The sequence below is a fragment of the Rhynchophorus ferrugineus genome, unplaced genomic scaffold (assembly GCF_030347505.1).
Source record: "Rhynchophorus ferrugineus isolate W39M unplaced genomic scaffold, kcgeb_rfMv2 rfM2, whole genome shotgun sequence".
In the NCBI taxonomy this organism is placed as follows: Eukaryota; Metazoa; Arthropoda; class Insecta; order Coleoptera; family Curculionidae; genus Rhynchophorus; species Rhynchophorus ferrugineus.
Window position 1 is genome coordinate 75,333,978 of NW_027472581.1, and position 23,335 is coordinate 75,357,312.

The 23,335-nt window shown below is 30.0% G+C and overlaps 2 protein-coding genes across 3 annotated transcripts in view; one reads left to right on the forward strand and one right to left on the reverse strand.

The window, feature by feature from the left end:
• The window catches only part of LOC143190501 (protein FAM151A), a 154,232-nt gene that overhangs the window by 96,203 nt on the left and 34,694 nt on the right, over positions 1–23,335 (reverse strand). The gene's annotated exons all lie outside the window — the stretch shown is intronic.
• The window catches only part of LOC143190500 (uncharacterized), a 203,588-nt gene that overhangs the window by 31,773 nt on the left and 148,480 nt on the right, over positions 1–23,335 (forward strand). The window lies entirely within an intron of this gene.

Consider the following 23,335-nt stretch of genomic DNA (forward strand, 5'->3'; position numbering starts at 1 on the left):
TATTGTCTTTTCATTGTTAGACAGGAAAAAATAAATAGCATATTAACATGTTCATCCTCTTAGTTTCTGTTTTCACCCTTATTGAAGGAAAATTGTAAAATATAGCATATTTTCTCTTTACTCGCTTGCATTTGTGATCAATGTCAACATTTAACAAAACTGTCAAATAAGTTTTTAGTACCAAGAAATGTCAGCAGTGGAAAACAATTCGAATTTTATAGAACGAGACATAATTTATTAAAGCTATCTACTGGAAGAATAGTAGATTTCTTTTTACTAGATTTTACATTTGTGATTTTCACTTATAGATTGTAGTTACTTCTCAACCACTCAAATGTCACTAAGTTATTTATATATATTTGAGCTGGGTTTAGAAAAAATATTGTTTATAATGCATTTTAAATATACAATAAGTTTTAAGATATCACTTGACGAACGCCTGATTCCTCAGGCAGAATCAGCTAAATACCGCGAAATATATCTCGTGGTAGGTTAAACTGGAAACATCATATATAACAAAAACCAGATCATATTAGACTCAGAGTCAAGGCTGTACTGGTTAGTCGGAAGATACTCTCAACTTGATCTAAAATCAAAGAAATTGGTTTATCATTCAATCATAAAGCCTATTTGGAAGTATGGGGTGCAAATTGGGGTTGCACTAAAACATCAAACCAACTAGTAATCCAACACACCCTAAACAAAGTTCTACGATTAAACACCAATGCTTATCACTGTTTAACCAACGAAGAGTTATACCATGACCTCGGAATTAAATGGATACATGAAGTGATTCACCCTAAAACATTAAACAAGGTCGCTAAATCACAGCAATGTGGAAGCAATACAGCTACTGGACAATAGGTAGGAAATCGAAAGATTGAAACGAACCACACGAACTAGTTTAGTATCTAAGTGTATTTTTAATAGTATTAACTTTAGATTAAGTAGATTGGTTTTATTCTAATTTGGGAAATACATACTAGTATATTAAGCCTGTACACGCTTTGCTTGCATATTAATGCAAGTACAACAGAACAGTAGCAGTAAATTAATTTGTAAATTAAGATTATACTTAGTATATCGAATGTAAGATGTAATTAATAAACAAATCTTTTAAGGAGAGTTATTTATTCTTACATGCTACTTGTATGTTTTAATTTTAATTTTAATGTAATCTTAATATTTATGACATATATTTAACAACTTCTTATCTAAATATTCCTGCATGTTAGTTATTATTGCTATTGTATCTTTGTAATAATGTAATTTATATGCGGAATTATCATGCAATTGATTTTGTAATTTGCTATTATAAATGATTAATTGTCATTTATATTACTATGACTTTTAAAACATACATACATACACGCATATATAACTTTCGTATTTCCCCATTTGATAATTTTATTAATATTATTGTATATTTTCTAGTTTAAAACATATATGTGTTTAATCCAACATAAAAATAGAAATTATTCGAAAAATTCTTTTGGACGTGGGCGTTACTGACCTGTTGCATATTCTTCTATTCTGACGAAAGACATTTCAACAATTCACCAGCCGAATGGGCGGTTATCTCTCATGAATATTTTTCACGTAATCATACACTGAATCGATTTAACAGAGGAAAGCGATCGCGAGATATTAAGAAACGGTCAACGAATACGTAGGATGATTTCCATCACAATCACAAGGTCACATTTCTGTCGTTTTATGGATTATATCCGCTAAATTATATGTGTTCGACATTGTTGTTTTGGTAAAGCGGTGTTAGGAAGGAAGTTCTTATTTAGGTTCAACTTTTATATATATGACATAATTTTTACAATCATATTAACAACAGAACAGAACATATGAAAGAAATTTGATAATATGCAACAAATAAAAACTAATTTTTAAAAAAGGTAAAGCGGCTTGTTGCTATCAGTTAAATTTTCTTAAAATATTTATAAGTTGAATAAAGGTCAAATATATTCAGAATTTAATTTAAATATATTATATTTATACGACTATTATTTAAGTGCTTGCATGTATTCTGACCATTTTATTGATTTTGATTTCTGACCATCATTGCGATACCGCTTTACAAATATGAAAATTTCGCTTCGGCGCCTATGTGAATGGCCTTCCTGGATTTACCCAGGACTTTTTGAATAAATTGTCGTAAATTGACCATCAAAGAAACTCAATTACAGCTGTTTGGCAAATTAATAATTTTCCTGGCAGCTAGAAAGTAGCTCAAATAATAATGATTCTTAAACCAGGGAAAACACCAGAAGATGTCACTTCCTACCGGCATATAAGTTTATTACCGATAATTTCAATAGGTTTTGAGAAACTGTACATAAAGAGGCTCAATTGTATAATTGAAAAGAGAAAGATCATTCCAGAATACCAATTTGGGTTTCGCAATAAGCATGGAACAATAGAACAAGTACATAGACTTGTTAACTAAATAAATATGGACTTAAATGCCAAGATATATCGTTCAGCTGCATTCCTAGACATATTTCAGGCCTTTGATAAAATATGGCATACGGGCTTGCAGGTTAAATTAAAGAAACTTCTCCCTCATCCAGATTATGAGCTATTAAAACTTTACTTCTCAGATCGTCATTTTACATGCAATATATTCAGGAGTTCCGCAGTCATATAACTTTTAGTCATATAACTTTTAGTTTTTAGATATTATTATGATTAGATAATAAGATATTATTGTATAAATCTATACTCAAGCCTATTTGGTCATGTGGAATCCAACTATGGGGAACCGCTAGTAAATTTAATATATACATCATACAATGGTTCCAAAATAAAGTGTCTACGTAAAGTACTTTGAAAAAAATGTCAGTGCATCCCAATGTACTAGCTAATTAGATAATATACGAAGTGACAGTGAAGTGCGTAGACTAAAACGTCTAACACCATCCGATCTGATTATTGGACATATATATTGGACCGAAGAATAAGCCTTAGAATAAATAAGACTATTGTTAAGACTAAGACTAAATAGACTAATTGTTTAAAATAGTACTTTATACAGGAGATAACTTAATAAATTTCTACAAGCCATGTCTATATAATATAAACATAACAAATACTTGTTACCGTCTGGGCAGATTGTGGAAGGAGCTTTTTTGCTTGTTGAGCAATGAATCCGCCATGTTGAAACAGTAGGAGTAGCAACAATTCATGTAGTAGACATTACCCCTCCTTTTGGATCTTTTCCATCACTTATAAACATTTAAAAATAGTTAATCAAACACTAAATGGTATGAAAGTTATATAATTCAGTGGCTTTAGTGGAGAATATTTTTGGCTATCGAAATCAAAATTATCACAATATTTATTTTTAAAATAGATAGGGGAGACAGGAGACACGCTGTTGAATCTAGTGAGTAGTGAGGTCCTATAAAATGTCTCTAGTTAAATGTCAATATTTCATCACTCTTTTCTTTTTCTTAGGGTTTCGATGAATACATTAGCTCAAAACTCATGCAATTTTAATCTCATTTGCGAATATTTAATATCTCGTTTGGTTTTATTTATTTTTATTTATCGTTTGGTTTTTTCGATTTTTACTTATTTTATGTTGTGTATATAAGTTTTGGTTTTTCAACTTTAAAATTTGGTGAACCGATTTGTTATTTACTAAAATTTATTCGGAAATTTAAATGGTAATTTTCATGACATATATATTTGCTAGTTGTTGTTAACTTAACAGGAATCCTATTTGTTTTTGTTTCATTTCAAAACATCAATATCAATATTTATAGCCTAATTTAGAATTGTATAAGCGTAATCTATATATTATTTAATTATTGTATAATGACACGATAATTTTTGAAAAACCAATACATCATGAATATTAAATAATTGGGTTAAGTCTGAATTATCACACAACTATTAACTAAAAACCATAAAATGTGTTAACTTTTATGTTATGCCGATATACTATACTTAATAGACTAACGCGTAATCACTAATTAAGATATGAGAATAAAATGGAAATGAGGCATTTTTATGATGACGATATATATTAAGAATGATAACTATTCCATAAAATTTAAATATTTAAGCATGGAGTTCTGTCAAAATGATGAGAAATAAACAAGCTGTTCATTTTGTATATAAAATACAATTGTGGGCAATTCTATTGGTTAATTTAATACTATATACTACATATACTTTACTTCTATATATTAAGTACATTTCCATCTATTATATTTGACAATTATATTATTTAGACAGAATTAAATATAACACTAAAATAAAATTAGATGATATAAGAGAAACGAAACTCAATGTGATGATAAAGCTAGAAGTAATTAATATACAAATTGAAGGTGTAGAAGTATCTGGATATAGAAATAAAAAGGAATAGAAGACAGGAAATTTCGAAATTGGAAAAACTGAGAATAGAAAATTGAAGTGTACAAACTAATTTACCTGGGTATTGTCAAAAAGAGATAAAGCTATAGAAGCAAAAGAAATGATGTACTTCAAAGTACATAAAAAGGAAACAACTCATTTGGCAAGAAAATACTTTAAAAGAGAAGAAAAAAACCCGGCTTAATCAAGAATATTGAGCAAAGGCATCAAAAATGGATGTTATGCATGGACCAAGAGACCTAGAAATCAAGTCAATTATTGATCCTCAAGTCCTATACTTCTGAGAATCAAATAACATATTTTCACTGCATCTATATAGTTCTTGATCAAAATATATTCTACATGTATTTATTTGAAATATAGCTACACATTACGAATACATTTATAATGATATGTTAAATTTGTTTATTGGTGCATGTTATTTTCTTCATATCACTTAGATCTTTTTTCACGTGGATCTCTTTGATTAGCCATTAAAATAGTGTAATTTATTGTTATTTTATTAGGCTATATTAATTTTTTTGTGTTTCTCTTCTTGCGGTTTCTTTTCACTTATTTTTTTATTCTTTTCTTAGTATGACTTGAGATACATATTGTAGTACAAACAATAATGAATATCAGTGATTTCATACAGGTAAACGAAACCCCTATGTGACTTTGTATGTGTGTTCAACATTTTATTATCGTGGAATGAATATTAATTTGCTGAAACTAGAAACTCCCTGCTCTTTCAATTCGCATATATTGAAGCCTAAATACTAGAGCTTGCGTATTAGTGGCAACTATAATGCTTATGGCTCAAATATTTAGGATTCATTGTTGATCATTAATATCTAAAATCCATATGAAGAACATTTTAAATAAAAGAAGGGAAAACTTACAAACTTTGTTTGTTACAGATTGTGAGACAGTTGTGTTTGATAAAAAGAAAGTTATGAGAACTATATAAAAATAAGATTTCAGCAATTAAAGATACAAAGATGTAGGTAAATTGGTTTAAAATAAGTAAAAAAAATAACTTTCGATTAAAACATTCAGACGACTATAATTGATTATAATGTTAATTTTATAAAATATACTTCAAAGAAAATTGTTGTGATTCTTTACAATCAAAATTCAATTTTCGTAGATGTATTAATTTAATACTATTTGATTTGTTACTTATGAAACAACTCATTAAACCACGACTATCCCAAAAAACATCTTGCGCAAAAAGCAACTTAAAAAGACATAATTGTTATGTGGTGAAGACATAATTATATAGTATTAATTGATTTAACATAAATAATTAATACATTGATAGATTTGAATATAAATTAACTACTTAAAGCTATAAAAGGTGTCTAGTTTCATTTGGTAGATATACTTTTCAATCTTCACTAATTGGTGAGTCTAGTATTAATGTTGAATAGTTTTTTGAATTGATTTTTTAAAATAGAAGATTTAATAAAGATTTCTCCAAATAGTGTAGACTGATCCAAACAAACCTATTTTTGTAGATAGAACTATCATAAGGTTATGAAAGTATCGTAAGTGGTTTCAACATTTCAAGAATGTAAAAATCGTAAGACTGAAAGTATAAAAAAGCTGAGTTGTTAGCTCAGCTAACTAGACTTTAGCTAAATAAAACGTCCATGAGAGGTGGTTCTATATAATTTGATGAATTTGGATAGAACACTAACAGAAACTTGGTTGATATTTAAGCATAAATATAATCCAATGATTTTGCAATATGAAGATTCGTGTAAAGCTGTAAAATGGGAGTCTTATTCTCGTATCTTTATTCATCACAATTAGATTATATATCCTTACTTGATTCAGAATAAATTTAATAAACTAATAATTCTACAGAAACTAATATATATTTTGATAATTTAAACTCTAATTATAATGTTTTTACTTTAACATTTGCATGAACATTTGCTTTAACTTTTTTGTTCAACTTAAAGTCTAAGGCCTTAATATATTCTTGTGTGGAATTATGTGGAGTATTGTGGAATATCCTCTATAACAATACAATACTAATACTTTCTATACTAATACAGAGGTATGAAGACATTCAATTAAGGTGCGACAAGCAATGTTGAGTTGAGGAACAAATTCAGAGACGCAGATTTAGGATTACATTGTAAAATTCACATACACTTACATCTATTTAAATTAAGCATTACCACCACCATCTAGAGATGTCAATAGTTGTATTACATATCGGAATTAGGTACATACTGAAGAAGAATACTGTTTGAAAATATTACTACAGTAATTTACCTAAGAAAACGAAACACCCAGCAGAAATATATTCAATAATATGTTTGGTAATTCTTTTGAGCTCATTAAATTTCATTGCTACCTTTGACGAGGAACAACCATTGAAAGATAGATAATTCTTATAATTCTACTAATTCTTCTTTTTTTCTACAATGACTTATTAAAATATATTTATTAAATCATATTTACTACACTATTTTTATTTTTTCTATGCAAACAATATTTTCGTTCTATAATCAGCAATAAAAATTAAATCACATCTCAAGCTTTATCATATCTTAAATTTCTCAAATAGTTATTGAATGACCTACGTATGTTGTTTGTTGTCTTTGGAGATGAGTAGACTTCATATAATGTGAAAATATTCTATGTATATATTATAAGAATGTTCCTAATACGGGTAATAAAATGCTTTATTAATAGTTCTTATAATCTGTTAATTACAGCATAAAAATATGTGCATACTCCTTTAACATACGTAGTTAAAACAAACATGAATTTCATTAATATTAAATGTTATGTATGTATTAGATACTAACTTGGTATGTTATAAATCAGTCAGTTAGGAACTAAGGCATGCCGTTCAGATTTGTCAAATTTGACTAATTGTTCTTATTCATGTCTGCTATCATGATATTTATAAGGTTCACGACAATGAACTATAAAAGTCGTGCTAAGTGGATAAATAAATAGCTGTTGCTCTGTGAAATAAAAATTATTTGATACAAAACTAAGTATATAATGAGAAATTTTCAAGATATTTACCAATGATATACATTTTTAAGCCAATTTGGTAAGGATAGTGGTGTTAAGGTGATAGAACTGTCCTCCTACTACTATGGTAGTCGCTGGTTCGAATCCTTCCGAAGCTTGAAAATAAGATTACTGCGTACAATTATGATTATCCATAAGGAAGACTGTAAACCACTTTAGATAAAGTTCGATATCTCGGGAAGTTGATTACACAAAACCACTGCCTTGGAGGTCATGCTAAGCAATATATAAAATCTATTATCTTTTTAAATAAATATAAACACTATATATTTGTATTTTCTAAAAAATTAATATATGAATAAATTTAATGGATTTTCAATTCTAAAAATATGTTACAATTACCCATATGTGATTATATCAAAACACCTTTTCTACCATAAGATATAGGTGCACTTTTGTGTCATTAGGTGTAGGTGTGTTATGTTTATTGTCTATTCTCTCTTTCTCATTTTATGTATAAATTCCAAATTGTAAAATAATTCTGCATCTGCTCAGTTTTCTTGCCGCTTGAACCTTTTTCTGGTACCTTCAACTCAGGTTTGTTTAGGTCGTCCTCTGAATATTACCCTTCATCCTTGCTTCTCATATTCTCTTTACCTATTTTGTGCCCTTCATACGCTATCTCTACCAAATAAGTTGTCTTCTGTTTATGTACATTAACACTGATTCAATATTGAGGTTTTTGTCTTATTTCTTTTCTTCTCAACCTGTGCTACTTTATTACAACACCGACTCTTCTAGGGACCATTTCTGCTGATTTTATTTTATTTTTATGAATAATATGAATAAATTAACATTATTTAAAAACAAATAAATATAAACATTATAGATTGATAGTTTTATAGACAATTAGTATACGAATAAATCAAATGGATTAAATATTTTCAAAAATGTATACCTTAATTATCATGTACGTTACGTATATATTTTATAATGTTTTTAATAAATATTTTAATTCAATAATATAACGTATCTATTTTAAATTCATCTACAAATATAATGTCAAACTGATTTAATTATTTTAATGTATCTTTGATTTAATTGTATAACTTTTAATATTATTTTCTAGATATTGGTTTTAAATATTGTTTAATATATTATTATTAATTAATATTGTTTCAAGTTTGTTTTGAAAAGGTTTTATTAATTATTCTATCAGTTTTAGTAACACTCAATTTTAATAGTCGAAAGCATTTATGTCAATTTGTTAATCAAGTTCATTCGAAACAGTGTTATGGTTAAAATGCACGCTACACGCAACATATTTTGATTTCAATACGTAAAATGCAAAACGTCTGTGAACAGACTATTAGATGAATATCGAATCTAATTACAAGAACAATTTACCACATCAACAGCTATTTGATAAACTAAATGGAAATATTATGAAGTATAACAACATTAAAGCAATAGCAGCGAAAAATATCAGATCAGACAACAACAAAGAAACAAAGGAGAATCGAAAAACGATTCTATTTATTAAATTACTTGTTTCAAAAACAAAATCGTATGTATTATGTCAGTAGGTCTTAACAAGTTTAAACATTAAACATATATTCAATCCAGGTGATAATAATGATAATTATACCAAATTTCCATCTATCATTCTATTAGTTAATTTAAATATTTGATCCCAATTACTATCATTGCTTAACATGTTTTAAAGAACTAACTATAGGAATAACAGTAACGTGATTGCGATAAACGACGGCAGATTAAAATCTAAAATCATTCGGCTGTTATACGTCCGGTGTCCAAATATGGTGCCGAATGTCCGTTGATGACAACAAAGAAAGCGAACATCAACTAGCTATCACCAAAATACGAATGCACCGATCTTCTGACTGATTCTCAGATCATATCAGAAACGTCTCAATTAGGAAACGCTATGACGTCGTCTCAATCACATTAACGTTTGTGAATCGTGTCTGTAGTGGCGTGACCATATATTCTTCTGTCAAGATTTCTAACAACATATTTATTTATTCTCCTATGTTGCGATTTATATGAATATATAAATATTTATTTACCTACCATTGTTTTAAGTATATTAAAAAATATATTTTGTTTTTAGGACTATTTCTTGATTTATTTACAGTAAGTAACTAAAAATAAGCATTCAGATAAAATACGAGTATGTGTTTTTTTTTCTTGCCAGTGTTATTTTTTATATATTCACATATTTATTTCTATAAATGCCGATGAGATATGTTTAATAAAATCATTTAGCATATTAATTTCATCTTAATAGGAGTACTCTACGAGTATATATATGAATGTAATTTGAATAGTTCTTCTATTGTCAATGAAATACTGCGATTTTCAAATTGCAGGTCACAGAATTGTTCATTGAGATTGTGAAAGTATTTCATCTACAAACCTCTTAACTTCCTCATTGGAAGTTAAGCCCTTCCCGGAAACTTCTTTTTAATTAAATAGGAAAATAGCGGGAGTATGGAGAGAATTGTCTAGCCAATCGTATCCCAAATCTCGTAATGTTCCCATTGCCAACACACTCGTTCGTATAAGTGTATTGTCCCAATTAAAAAATGATTTTCCTCAAGCCAAAACTTTGCCAAGAAGGTTGATGTAATATTCTTCCAGGCTCTTTTGTTTTTCCAGATAATATACAGTTTCTTGTATATGCGATACAGTTTTTGGCGCTGAACCACCTGATCCATCCAGTGATTTAACTGCTGTTTCATATGACTTTTCTTGGCATCTTTGTATCATGCCGATAACTTTTTTTCCCTTACTTGAAAATAATTGATATTATTTGATTGATAGGTTAAGTTAACTCAAATTTTTCATAATTTTTTTAGATTTAAGAAGCATCATACTAACTCATCAGTCTCACGTCTAATCAGCCATATTATGCTACATCAATCCACAAAGGATATAGATTGATAAGTTCCATAGTAAATGTTGGAATAGAGTGCATTTTACTGATAAAGAAAATTTGAGATTATATGGCTAATTTACCTATCATAGAAATAATTTGGAAAAGCAAGAAATTTATGTTAGTATAATATTAAATCTTATTTTGAATTTCAATTATTATACCAAAGTTATTTGTGAAATCAATTTTCCTTAAAATAAAAAAATACATTAAAATTTGATTGATAACTGAACATCCAGGTAAGTTTTGTTAGACATTATTAATAACAAATTTGCACACTAATATATTTAATACCTAACACACAAATGGAATAGTGCATCATTTCTTGTTGATTCCATAAAATGTATGACACGAACTTGAGACTTATTTCGTTTTAATTTTGATGATGGATTCCTGCTGGGGCATGGTTGTAAATTTATGCTTTTGATTGTTTATAATTATAGGTGCCTATAAAGCAAAATTCAAAAAAATCATCCCAGTCACGCCAGTAACCGGGCCGGATACGACCGGATGTCTGGGGATCTTTAAGTAGTTTACCCGATTTTTAAAAATAATTAAACAGTTTTACATAATGCTTAAGAAACATATTTAATTTTTTTTGTATATCGTCTAACAATAATATCGATATATAGGCCAAATATATATATATATATATATATATATATATATATATATATATATATATATATATATATATATATATACTTTTTGGGCATCCTTAGTTTGGAGCCCCCATTATTTTCAGTTCAGATAAATCCTAGTTGGCAAAAAGGAGACTCTAAAAAATATTAAATCAATTTTCCGGTCATTAATATTTAAATAAAAATAATATATTGAGCAGTTAATTGTCTTTGTATATTTTTAAATTGTCAACGAATTAATTAGTGTCAATATAACCATTCAATGCTATAATGAGATAATAGTACTTAATTAATGAACGTAAATTGGCAACTTATTTTATATCATTGACAACAAAAATAATATAAAATGTATTAATTGGTTTAATGTTTTTGTTAGTTGTTGCCAATTATAAACTGCAGCTTAATCTTCTTTAATTAGCTCAACAAACAAAAAAGTAATATTGATATGGATGCTAATATATTACTACTTTATAATTAGATTTATTTATAGTAAAATGATAAACAATTTACTAAGTTTTTATCAAGTATTATGTGGAATACAACAAATGTTTTTTGAGCTTTCTTGTTCACTAATATTATCTGGTTTGTGTTTTTATACCGGATTACATTAATGTACTATATGTGTTTATTATTGTAATTCTAATACTTAACTTGTATTTTATATTTAATATATATTCTATCGTTTAAAATCTGAGCTATATATAAATCATGCGCCTACATATGGGAGCTGTTGCTATCGACAAAAATTAGCGTGATAGCTCCCTATGATTTGCTAATGATGTTGAATTGAATAATGTTTATTTTTATAGTTGAGCAATATTTTAAGTGTTGGTAAGAAAGTAAAAATGAAGGTTTTGTAGCCAGAGCTCACAATTTTTGAACATGGTAGGGGAATCAGTAAGAAGAGATTAACAGGTCAATTGAAAAGTCCCCGGCCTACCATAGTAAAACACATTTTTTTAGCAAAATTTTTCTTTATTCAACATAATTCCCTTCAACGGTGATATACTGATTATAGCTACCCTCCAACTTTTCGATACCATTTTTTTTATTGTACGATTTGTCCTTTGCTTCAAAATAGGCTTGGTTTTGGCGATCACCTCTTCATTGGACGAAAATGTCTTCCCAGCGAGCATTATTTTGAGATCTGAGAACAGGAAAGAGTCGCTGGTGACCAGATTTGGAGAATACGGTGGATGAGGAAGCAATTCAAAGCCCAATTCATGGATTTTTGCCATCGTTTTCACTGACTTGTGACAGGGAGCAATGTCTTGGTAAAGCTGTAATAGTCGCTCTTGATAGTACTTCATTTTTCAAGTTTGTCAATGAAAATTATTCCATGCGCATCCCAAAATACAGACGCCAAAACCTTGACAGCCAACTGTTGCTGTTTCCGACGCTTTGGAGCGGATTCATTGTATGCAGTCCACTCGGATGACTGTTGATTGGACTTCGGAATGAAATGATGGAGCCATGTTTCATCCATTGTCACATATCGATGCAAAAACTCGCGCAGCACCCACTTTGCACAGAGCTTTCTCATACCTAAATATTCGAGAACGATATGATTTATACGTTTAGTTGATATCTTTTATGAGTTTTTAGAGTGTCTGCTATTTCATTTGATTTCAATTTACGGTCATTCAAAATTATTTTGTGGATTTTTTAAATGTTTTCGTCGGTAACAACCTCTTTTGGGTATCAACTGCGTCCACTGTCTTCGGTGCTCATTTCACCACCTCTATACTTAGAATACCATTTCTTAATGATTAATTTTCCTGAGGCAGTGTTCGAAAACTCGGCATTAAGCCAAGTTTTTGCTTCAACTATATTTTTTCCTTTCAAAAGGCAATATTTTATCAACACGTGAAATTAATTTTTATCAATTTTTTTCACAATAACAAAAGTTGTACCACTCAAAATAAAATTCACAAACTAATGATCCGACAGCTGTCAAGTTTATACACTCATCTTTTGAGAGTTAGGGCTAATTAAAAAACATATGGGTTTAATTCTAGTAGCGCCATCTATGTGTCAGGCCGGTGACTTTTCAATTCACCTAATAATTAATATTTGTACGATGAATGAATTATCTAGTGGAAAATGACTGTGGTCATCATTTAGGAAGTCGATTAACATACGTTTCTTATATATACGTACAGTAGTATAGTATGTACAAAGCTTAGAAAACCACGCCATATCCTCTACACTAGGGCACCACGTTAATGTATTGTATTTTGGGGTATTTTGTATTTGGAATCATATGAGCTGCTAAAAACTAATGAAATCATCAATGGGGATCTCTATTGACTATATTTGATGAGTTTAAGCTGAACACTGTGCAAAAAATGGTCGGAATACTAGCAAAGAAACAACAACAATAACAATTCGTCAGCATGACGACTCCATACGTACCCCATTCACCACATTCTACAGACCGTGCTCCTTCTAATGACTGCTTATTCCGACATATGAGTCGTGACCTGTTTGAATAGCGCTTGACTCCTTATGAAGATTCCAAAAATGGGTTAATTGAAATGTAGCGGCTATCGATAGACAATACTTTGAATAAAATATATTGTTCCACTAGTAGATAACTAGTAAATAAATAAATACATATTATATAAGTATGACTAGAATAGTCATGTAAAATTATGGTTATGTTAATGCATATAAATTAAGGAACTAAGAAATATACAAGAAATAATAAACTTCAGAAGGAACTTGAAACCGATTAGCCTAATGCTGTTATTAATAGTTGATTAGATCAATTATCACTCATTTGATATGTTTTTCGTAGTACTAGCTCTAGGCAAGGCTGGTGTGCTTTTTCTTGGTGTCATAAAAGCGAGAATATTTAATTATTTTGTTGGTAGTAGGTGGGTTGTTAATAGTTTCCGACGGAGAAAGTGATTGAAAATTTTAATTAAGTGAGAGTTGGTAGGAAGCTTGATGTGCGTATTGAACCTGGAGGTTCAAAGAAACTTCAGTAATCATGTTTAATTTGAATTCGTATCTCAGTAGGTAATTAATTAGTAATATATGTTACAATGTAATCTACTACTGTTAATCCTACAAATAATGACGGATATTTAATTAAATATTTTTATTAGAATTCTAATATATATTCTGTAGTAGAGTGCTAGTAGAATAGTAGTATATACGAGTACTATATCTCACATTTTTTGGTGACACTTGGCATACAATAAATGAGTTTGGTCGATGTACGATGTACGAATCATTGATGTACAAGGTACTCTTTTATATCTGTTTCAAAATTGTTAAACATCATGATATAGATACCGATTGCTAGATATAGGTTACTAGTTATGATAATAAATACATCAGATCAAGGAACATAATCATGCTTCATATATATTGAAAAGTTCGTATTAGATTTATTAGTTAACACAGTAGAACTAAAAATTCGCAGACTTGCGGCCTATTACTTCGATTCGTGTGGTCTCTTCACTATTGTCTTCGACAACAAGAATCGCAGTATAATCAGCAAATGTAACCATAGTGATATTTTCCAACTGTGGTATATCACATGTATAGAGTGGGTAAAGAATTGGCTTCTATACACTTCCTTATGACACACCTGCTTTAGCTCATTTTATTTTTGGAGTAAGTTTGCTGTTGTTTGACTCTAAACATTCCAGCTCTAATGTAAGATAGTTGTAGTTCAGTGTGTTTTTTAGGTAACTATCACTTTCCTGTTCTAATTGTCGTGTGGCCTTTTCAATATTGTCTTCGACAGCAAAAATCGCAGTATAATCAGCAAATGTAGTCATCGTAATATTTTCCAACTGTGGTATATCACATGTATAGAATGGGTAAAGAATTGGCTTCTATACACTTCCTTGTGACACACCTGCTTTAGCTCATTTTATTGTAGAGTAAGTTTGCTGTTGTTTGACTCTAAACATTCCAGCTCTAATATAAGATAGTTGTAGTTCAGTGTGTTTTTTAGATAACTATCACTTTCCTGTTGTAATTTTCGTGTGGCCTCTTCACTATTGTCTTCGACAGCAAGAATCGCAGTATAGTCAGTAAATGTAGCCATCGTGATATTTACCAATTGTGGTATATCACATGTATAGAGTGGGTAAAAAAATTGGCTTCTATACACTTCTTTGTGACACACCTACTTTAGCTCATTTTATTGTAGAGTAAGTTTGCTGTTGTTTTACTCTAAACATTCCAGCTCTAATGTAAGATAGTTGTAGTTCAGTGTGTTGTTTAGGTAACTATCACTTTCCTGTTGTAATTTTCGTGTGGCCTCTTCACTATTGTCTTCGACAGCAAGAATCGCAGTATAGTCAGTAAATGTAGCCATCGTGATATTTACCAATTGTGGTATATCACATGTATAGAGTGGGTAAAAAAATTGGCTTCTATACACTTCTTTGTGACACACCTACTTTAGCTCATTTTATTGTAGAGTAAGTTTGCTGTTGTTTTACTCTAAACATTCCAGCTCTAATGTAAGATAGTTGTAGTTCAGTGTGTTGTTTAGGTAACTATCACTTTCCTGTTGTAATTTTCGTGTGGCCTCTTCACTATTGTCTTCGACAGCAAGAATCGCAGTATAGTCAGTAAATGTAGCCATCGTGATATTTACCAATTGTGGTATATCACATGTATAGAGTGGGTAAAAAAATTGGCTTCTATACACTTCTTTGTGACACACCTACTTTAGCTCATTTTATTGTAGAGTAAGTTTGCTGTTGTTTTACTCTAAACATTCCAGCTCTAATGTAAGATAGTTGTAGTTCAGTGTGTTGTTTAGGTAACTATCACTTTCCTGTTGTAATTTTCGTGTGGCCTCTTCACTATTGTCTTCGACAGCAAGAATCGCAGTATAGTCAGTAAATGTAGCCATCGTGATATTTACCAATTGTGGTATATCACATGTATAGAGTGGGTAAAAAAATTGGCTTCTATACACTTCTTTGTGACACACCTACTTTAGCTCATTTTATTGTAGAGTAAGTTTGCTGTTGTTTTACTCTAAACATTCCAGCTCTAATGTAAGATAGTTGTAGTTCAGTGTGTTGTTTAGATAACTATCACTTTCCTGTTGTAATTTTCGTGTGGCCTCTTCACTATTGTCTTCGACAGCAAGAATCGCAGTATAGTCAGTAAATGTAGCCATCGTGATATTTACCAATTGTGGTATATCACATGTATAGAGTGGGTAAAAAAATTGGCTTCTATACACTTCTTTGTGACACACCTACTTTAGCTCATTTTATTGTAGAGTAAGTTTGCTGTTGTTTTACTCTAAACATTCCAGCACTAATGTAAGATAGTTGTAGTTCAGTGTGTTGTTTAGGTAACTATCACTTTCCTGTTGTAATTTTCGTGTGGCCTCTTCACTATTGTCTTCGACAGCAAGAATCGCAGTATAGTCAGTAAATGTAGCCATCGTGATATTTACCAATTGTGGTATATCACATGTATAGAGTGGGTAAAAAAATTGGCTTCTATACACTTCTTTGTGACACACCTACTTTAGCTCATTTTATTGTAGAGTAAGTTTGCTGTTGTTTTACTCTAAACATTCCAGCTCTAATGTAAGATAGTTGTAGTTCAGTGTGTTTTTTAGGTAACTATCACTTTCCTGTTGTAATTTTCGTGTGGCCTCTTCACTATTGTCTTCGACAGCAAGAATCGCAGTATAGTCAGTAAATGTAGCCATCGTGATATTTACCAATTGTGGTATATCACATGTATAGAGTGGGTAAAAAAATTGGCTTCTATACACTTCTTTGTGACACACCTACTTTAGCTCATTTTATTGTAGAGTAAGTTTGCTGTTGTTTGACTCTAAACATTCCAGCTCTAATATAAGATAGTTGTAGTTCAGTGTGTTTTTTAGGTAACTATCACTTTCCTGTTGTAATTTTCGTGTGGCCTCTTCACTATTGTCTTCGACAGCAAGAATCGCAGTATAGTCAGTAAATGTAGCCATCGTGATATTTACCAATTGTGGTATATCACATGTATAGAGTGGGTAAAAAAATTGGCTTCTATACACTTCTTTGTGACACACCTACTTTAGCTCATTTTATTGTAGAGTAAGTTTGCTGTTGTTTTACTCTAAACATTCCAGCTCTAATGTAAGATAGTTGTAGTTCAGTGTGTTGTTTAGGTAACCTGTAGTGTTTTAGTGTGTATATTTATAGTGTGTGTTTTCTGTAGATTATGAACAAGGCCATCATGTTATACCATGAGCTTGTGCTACATCTAAGAATATAGATGAATATACCTTTTTACCTACATAGGCTTTTTCAATTAAATGCGTTACTCTAAACACCTGGTTAGTTGTTGAATGCTTAATAAATTCAAACTAGTAGTTTCATTATGCACTAGTAGTCATCTAGGATATGTTTTTATAGAAATTTATTAAATTGGCGACTGAAAATTCGTTGAGTTTTAAAATTGCCTTTCTGAATAGATTTTGCAGCAATTGCAGCAGTCCTGTTAATAACTCATAGCCTGATGATTTTTTTGTATTTCTTTGTTAAGTCCCATACCTTCCAAATATGATTTCTGTCTTAAATATTTATATAATAACTAACCTCCAAAAGGTTGTTCCGAGTATTAACCTAAGGGTTCACGTAATATTTATAAAATCAGTTCAAAAAGACGTGTTAATCAAACAAATATACGAATACATCCCTTATTTTTATATTCAAAAAGGCTGCACCAAAACTACTGTTTTTAATTGGATGTATCATTTTTAAATACATCGAGAACAATTCAATTGATGTGTTAAAAAAATAAATAGATATACGGTCATAAATTACCATGAAGTTGCATTGTTGTAGAATAACGGACTCTCAATTCATTGCATTAACTGTTCATTAGCGCGCCGAAAATAGGAAAAATTAATTTGTTTATAAATAGAACAATTGATCCGAGAATAAAAGTAGATGATGAATTCGTTCCGGCGCCTGAAATAAGTGGGTTAATGAAAACAAATAGACCACGGTGAAATGTTACGACACCATCCGAAACGTTGTGTGGTTAATGACATCGATCATTCCGCTAAATTTGTTGATTATGGTGTCGATGAGTTCGGCGGCCTAACGAGCTGTATAACCGCTTAAGAACTTCATTAGATGGAATGTGCCCGGGCCAGATAGCCGACGCATCAAGATCAGAGATATCGCGATTAATTAATTGAGTTAATGGTCCGGATTATGGCCCATTGACTATGTTTGATTTTTTTTCTCAGTTTATAAACTGGTGGTCTTATACTATGAGAGTTGCACTTTGTGCTAGGAGTACGAATTAGTTCAGTTTGGTCTTACAACAAATTCAAAATCGAAATTTCTCTGACTGGTATATTATGCTTTATAATTACAGCTAATCTCGGCGGTTTTAGATAATACGGATATGAATTCAAACGAGGCTTAAAAATAGTAAACTGGTCTTTGATATGTCAAAAAAAGAAAAAAGATTTGTCCTCAATTCCTCATCATTCCAGTGGTTTAGATCATTATTAGTGAATCAACATTATCAACGTTAAGAACTATCGAATGAGAACAGTTGAAGTAGCCGATTATCAAAAAACTAGCGACTGAAAATAGTAATTAGTATTTTTAGCAATTTTTTTAAAGTTTCAGGACTTTATAGTAATTACTATTTTCAATCAAATGCACGGTTTAACTATTTTGTTCAATTCGTAATGTCAGACGAAAAGGAACGAACCATTTCCTGTGTAAATTGTGGGAGAGGAAAGGACGGAGATAATAGCTTGGAGCAGGTAATTTTATATATGCTAATATTTTCCAATGGTAGTATAAGCGAAACGGAGACGTACATATTCCTTCACGTACTAACTTTAAAATAAAAAAGAGAAAATAAATTACTGAATACTATTAATTTCCAATTAATAATTTCATTTTAAACGAAGAAGAATTACTGTTATAATTGAATGTTCTGTGGATCTGTAAAAAGGGATGACAATTTTCTATCTATATAATTTCTTTCTAACTGGAATAATACCCTACAAATGTTTTATCGTATTTTAATATGTTAATTGCTATTTTTAAATAGTAAACTATAATAAATATAGACATTACAAAATAACGTAAACAAAACCTAAAAACTAAAAAAGTAAAATAACCATAAATACTAAATAAACATTAAACATATACCTAATTAGAGAAAAAAACTCATGACATAATTAAAAAATGATCATACAATAACTATAGGAGCTTTTTAAAATAAAGTAAATGCTTTACTTATTATTGAACGGAAATGTTTTTTAACAAAATTCCAAAGAGTAATCGAAATTTCAACTATTATTGCCATAAAAAAATTCAACATTATTTTACAATTTATCATTCACAATTTTAATCTTTTACCCTATTTCATTAACAATATTGAAAAATATCGTTCCAAAATGCTGCTCTATTAATACACAATATATTGTTATTTACAAGCAAATTACCAAAAAAAGATCATAAAACTATATATATTATATATAAATCTATGTAAACATAAATTGGGTACATTTATTATCATTATTTTTAATCAGTAAAGACGTGGAGGTGGAAGAACTGCTCGACGAACATTGTTGTCAATCTCAGCAAGAACTTGCCCACGCATTAGAAGTTAGACAATAAGCATAGTTGCACAAGTTATATTATCGATTAAAATCTTGAGAATGATTCAACAAGGGCGCACTGCTCCACCACCGTAAAAGAAATGCATCGCGTAGATACTGGAGACAAAAAGTGGATTCACTAGGATACCCTGACTGCACTTCCATATTTCAACGAAGGCAAATAGTAATGGAGCGAAGTTTTTTTTTATGTATATGATAAGACTAATTCGCTATGGTAAACTATGAGTTGCTAAATCGGGACGAAACCATCATACTTTATACGTTTGAACCAGGCATGACAAATGGCCTCTACCTCAAGAAAGGCATATAATCTTGTTATATGACAACGGTGGGCGGCCTCATGCGGCTAAAAAATAAAAATATATTTTATATTGAAGCGCTAAATGCTCCTTGGGATTATCATCTATTTTGGCCAATCCCTCACATACTGACTGATAAACAGTGTCACTATATTGGGGATATCAAAAATTGGGTCTATTCTTGGATTGCCTTAAACAAAAAATGAATTTCATCAACAGATAATGCTGCCCAAAATATAGGTCAAATTTTTAAAGATTTGTGGACGGTATATTCCCGAATAAATATGTAATATTATATGCGTAATAAAACTTTAAAATTAACGACGGTATTCAATTTGTATTTCTAAGAGATTAAACATATGTCAATGATAATTAGTATGTACAGCTTTAAATTTCATATAAAACTATCGTTTTTTTGTTCGTTAACGTTCTGAATTAATTCTTATATGTTATTATTAGATTTTATGTTTTATTTTGTAGCGACCTTGAGGTATATCGAATTTTACATAGTGGAAAACTAACAGAAATATAATCCCAGATGTTGAACAGGGGCGGGGTACCAGCAGCGCCAACTAGAACCCGATAACGAATAGAGACGTTTATCTGGGATGTTATTAAACGGTATTTACATTGATTCAGTACTCGACCATCGTTTGGTTTAGACGTACCCCCATCGACTGCCCAAGCTTCGTCTCCAGGTAACACCGCTGCCATCCGTTTTATGTATTTTGTATTTTCCACATTTTTATATTACTTCAATACATAACGGTCACATAATGTAAACACCACTGTTTCATTTCGTTTTACCTCCATTCAAAGAGTCATATAATTTACCCAAAAGTTTGCAATATGATTGGAACTAATAATTTATATTCATATCACAGCATTAATATTAATTTTAAGATATATTATTACGAAATTATTTTCATGTTTCAAATATGCCCAATTTAGCGTTTAGAAAAAGCACTGTTTTTCAAACATTCCCAACGAGAACATTTTTCCATATACCTCCAATATAAAATAAGACGTGGTTTATCTTTAAACATTACCTATCTACAAATGAAATACGGGAATAAAATTCTATAATATAAAGTCATTGAGGGCCAAATTGGAACTATAAGGAAGATAGACGCCTTAAATGCTGATGAACTATAAAGTGTAAGTCATATGTCAATCATGCAGTACCAGTTCACGTATGGAATAAATATTTACACAACATATTTTGGACGACCTTCACGAAATTCGTGCTTAAACAAACTACGGTCACGGCAAACCATCGACAGACAGTACTCCATCGCCAAATATTAATCATTATACACTATTGTTACATTAATACGTATCGAATGTTGTAAAAAAATTTACGATTGAAAAGGCTAAATAGATTTTGTAACAAGGGGATACAATTTTATTAAACATAAATAGTTAAATCTTCAATAAAATTATAACAAAAGAACATTAATCAGAGACAAATAACGCAGTCCCGACATATTCAATGCAACTGTTATATAATAATAAAAAGCTAAAAAATAGACAGAAAAAATGTTTATTTGAAGGATAAAAAACTATTTTTCCCAATTAAATTTATCTAGCGATTATTTCGATCTAAGAATAAGAAGATATACTTCAGCGAAACGGTACTGTTGTCGCTTGTCTCAATGAAGACCCATCTGGCGATAATTGAAGACAATCTTATACCATCTTCGTTTAGATTTGCATTCAATGCGAATTCAAAGCTCACGTATCCAAGATAAATAATGAGTGAATGGCAGTGTCTCTTTTTTTTTCTGTTGTATTGCTTTATTTGTAGGCATTCAAAACAGCAATTCGCAATTTAAGAAAAACCTATTTGGAAATAATGCGACACTACACTTATTAGAACTAAAATATTATTAAATTAAATCAGTAATTAGATAAAAACTAAAAGATTCACAGAGCGGATTTAGAAATGCCATTAGTGTTTAGCTTTTACTGATAATATAGAGATAACCATAACTAGATTAAATATCGTACTCAAAAAATATGGAATAATAAACAAAACGGAAGTTATGGCGCTATGAAGAATTTATATAAAAGATACATATTGGGAAGACGGAAAGGAGAAAAACTATATGTCGGCTTAAGCGAACCTGAGATGAAAGCATCAGTGAAATATTTCAGAAAAGAGAAAACATTTCAGTCCAAGCAAAAATATTTAAAAGAAGCAAATAAAAAAGGGCCGACTTTGTATATGGAACGTAAAATAAGAGACACCAAATATAATACACTTATACTAATTAGTGGCTCATAAGATATAATTAAAACATATATAACATAAATTAATAGTAATATATTAATTTAATATAGCTTATATAACAATAATAACACTTTTTTTATGGCCAAATCTTTTATGGCCAAGAATTACGTAGTCGCTGACCGTCCTCGAAGAACTTTTTGAACATGGATCCTTAGAAGACTAACCCAATCATCTCAAATGTGCCTTTCTTCAAAACGCATATTGTTTATGAGATATAAATAACCTAATAACCCGATCTTTTATATAATTTTGGTCATATTAATTGTACTTTTTTATGACATACTACCAAAATCAAAAAATCACGCTATCTGTCATAACTTAGATAACAAAGTTAATTTAAGCTTACCGCTTAAGAAGGTATTCTAGTATAGACACTTAAACAAATCGATGGTTTTCGTATTTTCAAAGCTGAATCCTTCCAAAGCTGAGTACGACCTTAAGAGAATTTTTAAAAATTTAAATTATTTTCGGAGTTATAGCTACAGTGCTGTTTTGGTGACATGACATCTAAATCGACTCGAAAAATAGATTATATGGATCCTCCGACTACATTAGATCGTATTTCCTACAATGTTTAGGTTCAGGAACCCTAAATAATAATAAGGAATTTCTAAATGCTTCTCTTCTTAACTTTAATATAGATTTACTAGATTACCTAAAGATATACATGCTGGAGCTCACACTATTGCAATTGCAACTTTTATAGCAGTTAGGTATTTAAGAATTCGTTCCAATTTTAAAAATAATGACGCTTAAAGAAGTTTGTAAAATATTTTTTTCAAGTAGAGGAAAGTTCAATGGAATGAGGAAGAATCGTAGATTGAAAAAATATGTATATATAATTATAAGTATAAAATATTTGTAAGTTATAGGGCTTAGATTGCTGTAACCTTACTCGAATCTTTAAACACGTTTTTCTCGAAATTACTATTTTCGAGACGGTTAATATATTTTTCTTCCAGTTTTATTGAACCGATTTACTTCAAACTTGGTGTGAGCCTTCTCTATACTCTAAATTAGGAAATTTAAAAACAATGGTAGAAATTGTTTATACTTCTATAAATTAATAATTTTCTTTCTTGTTAGTTTTCCTTCATGTATTCTTTAAACATTAATAAACAT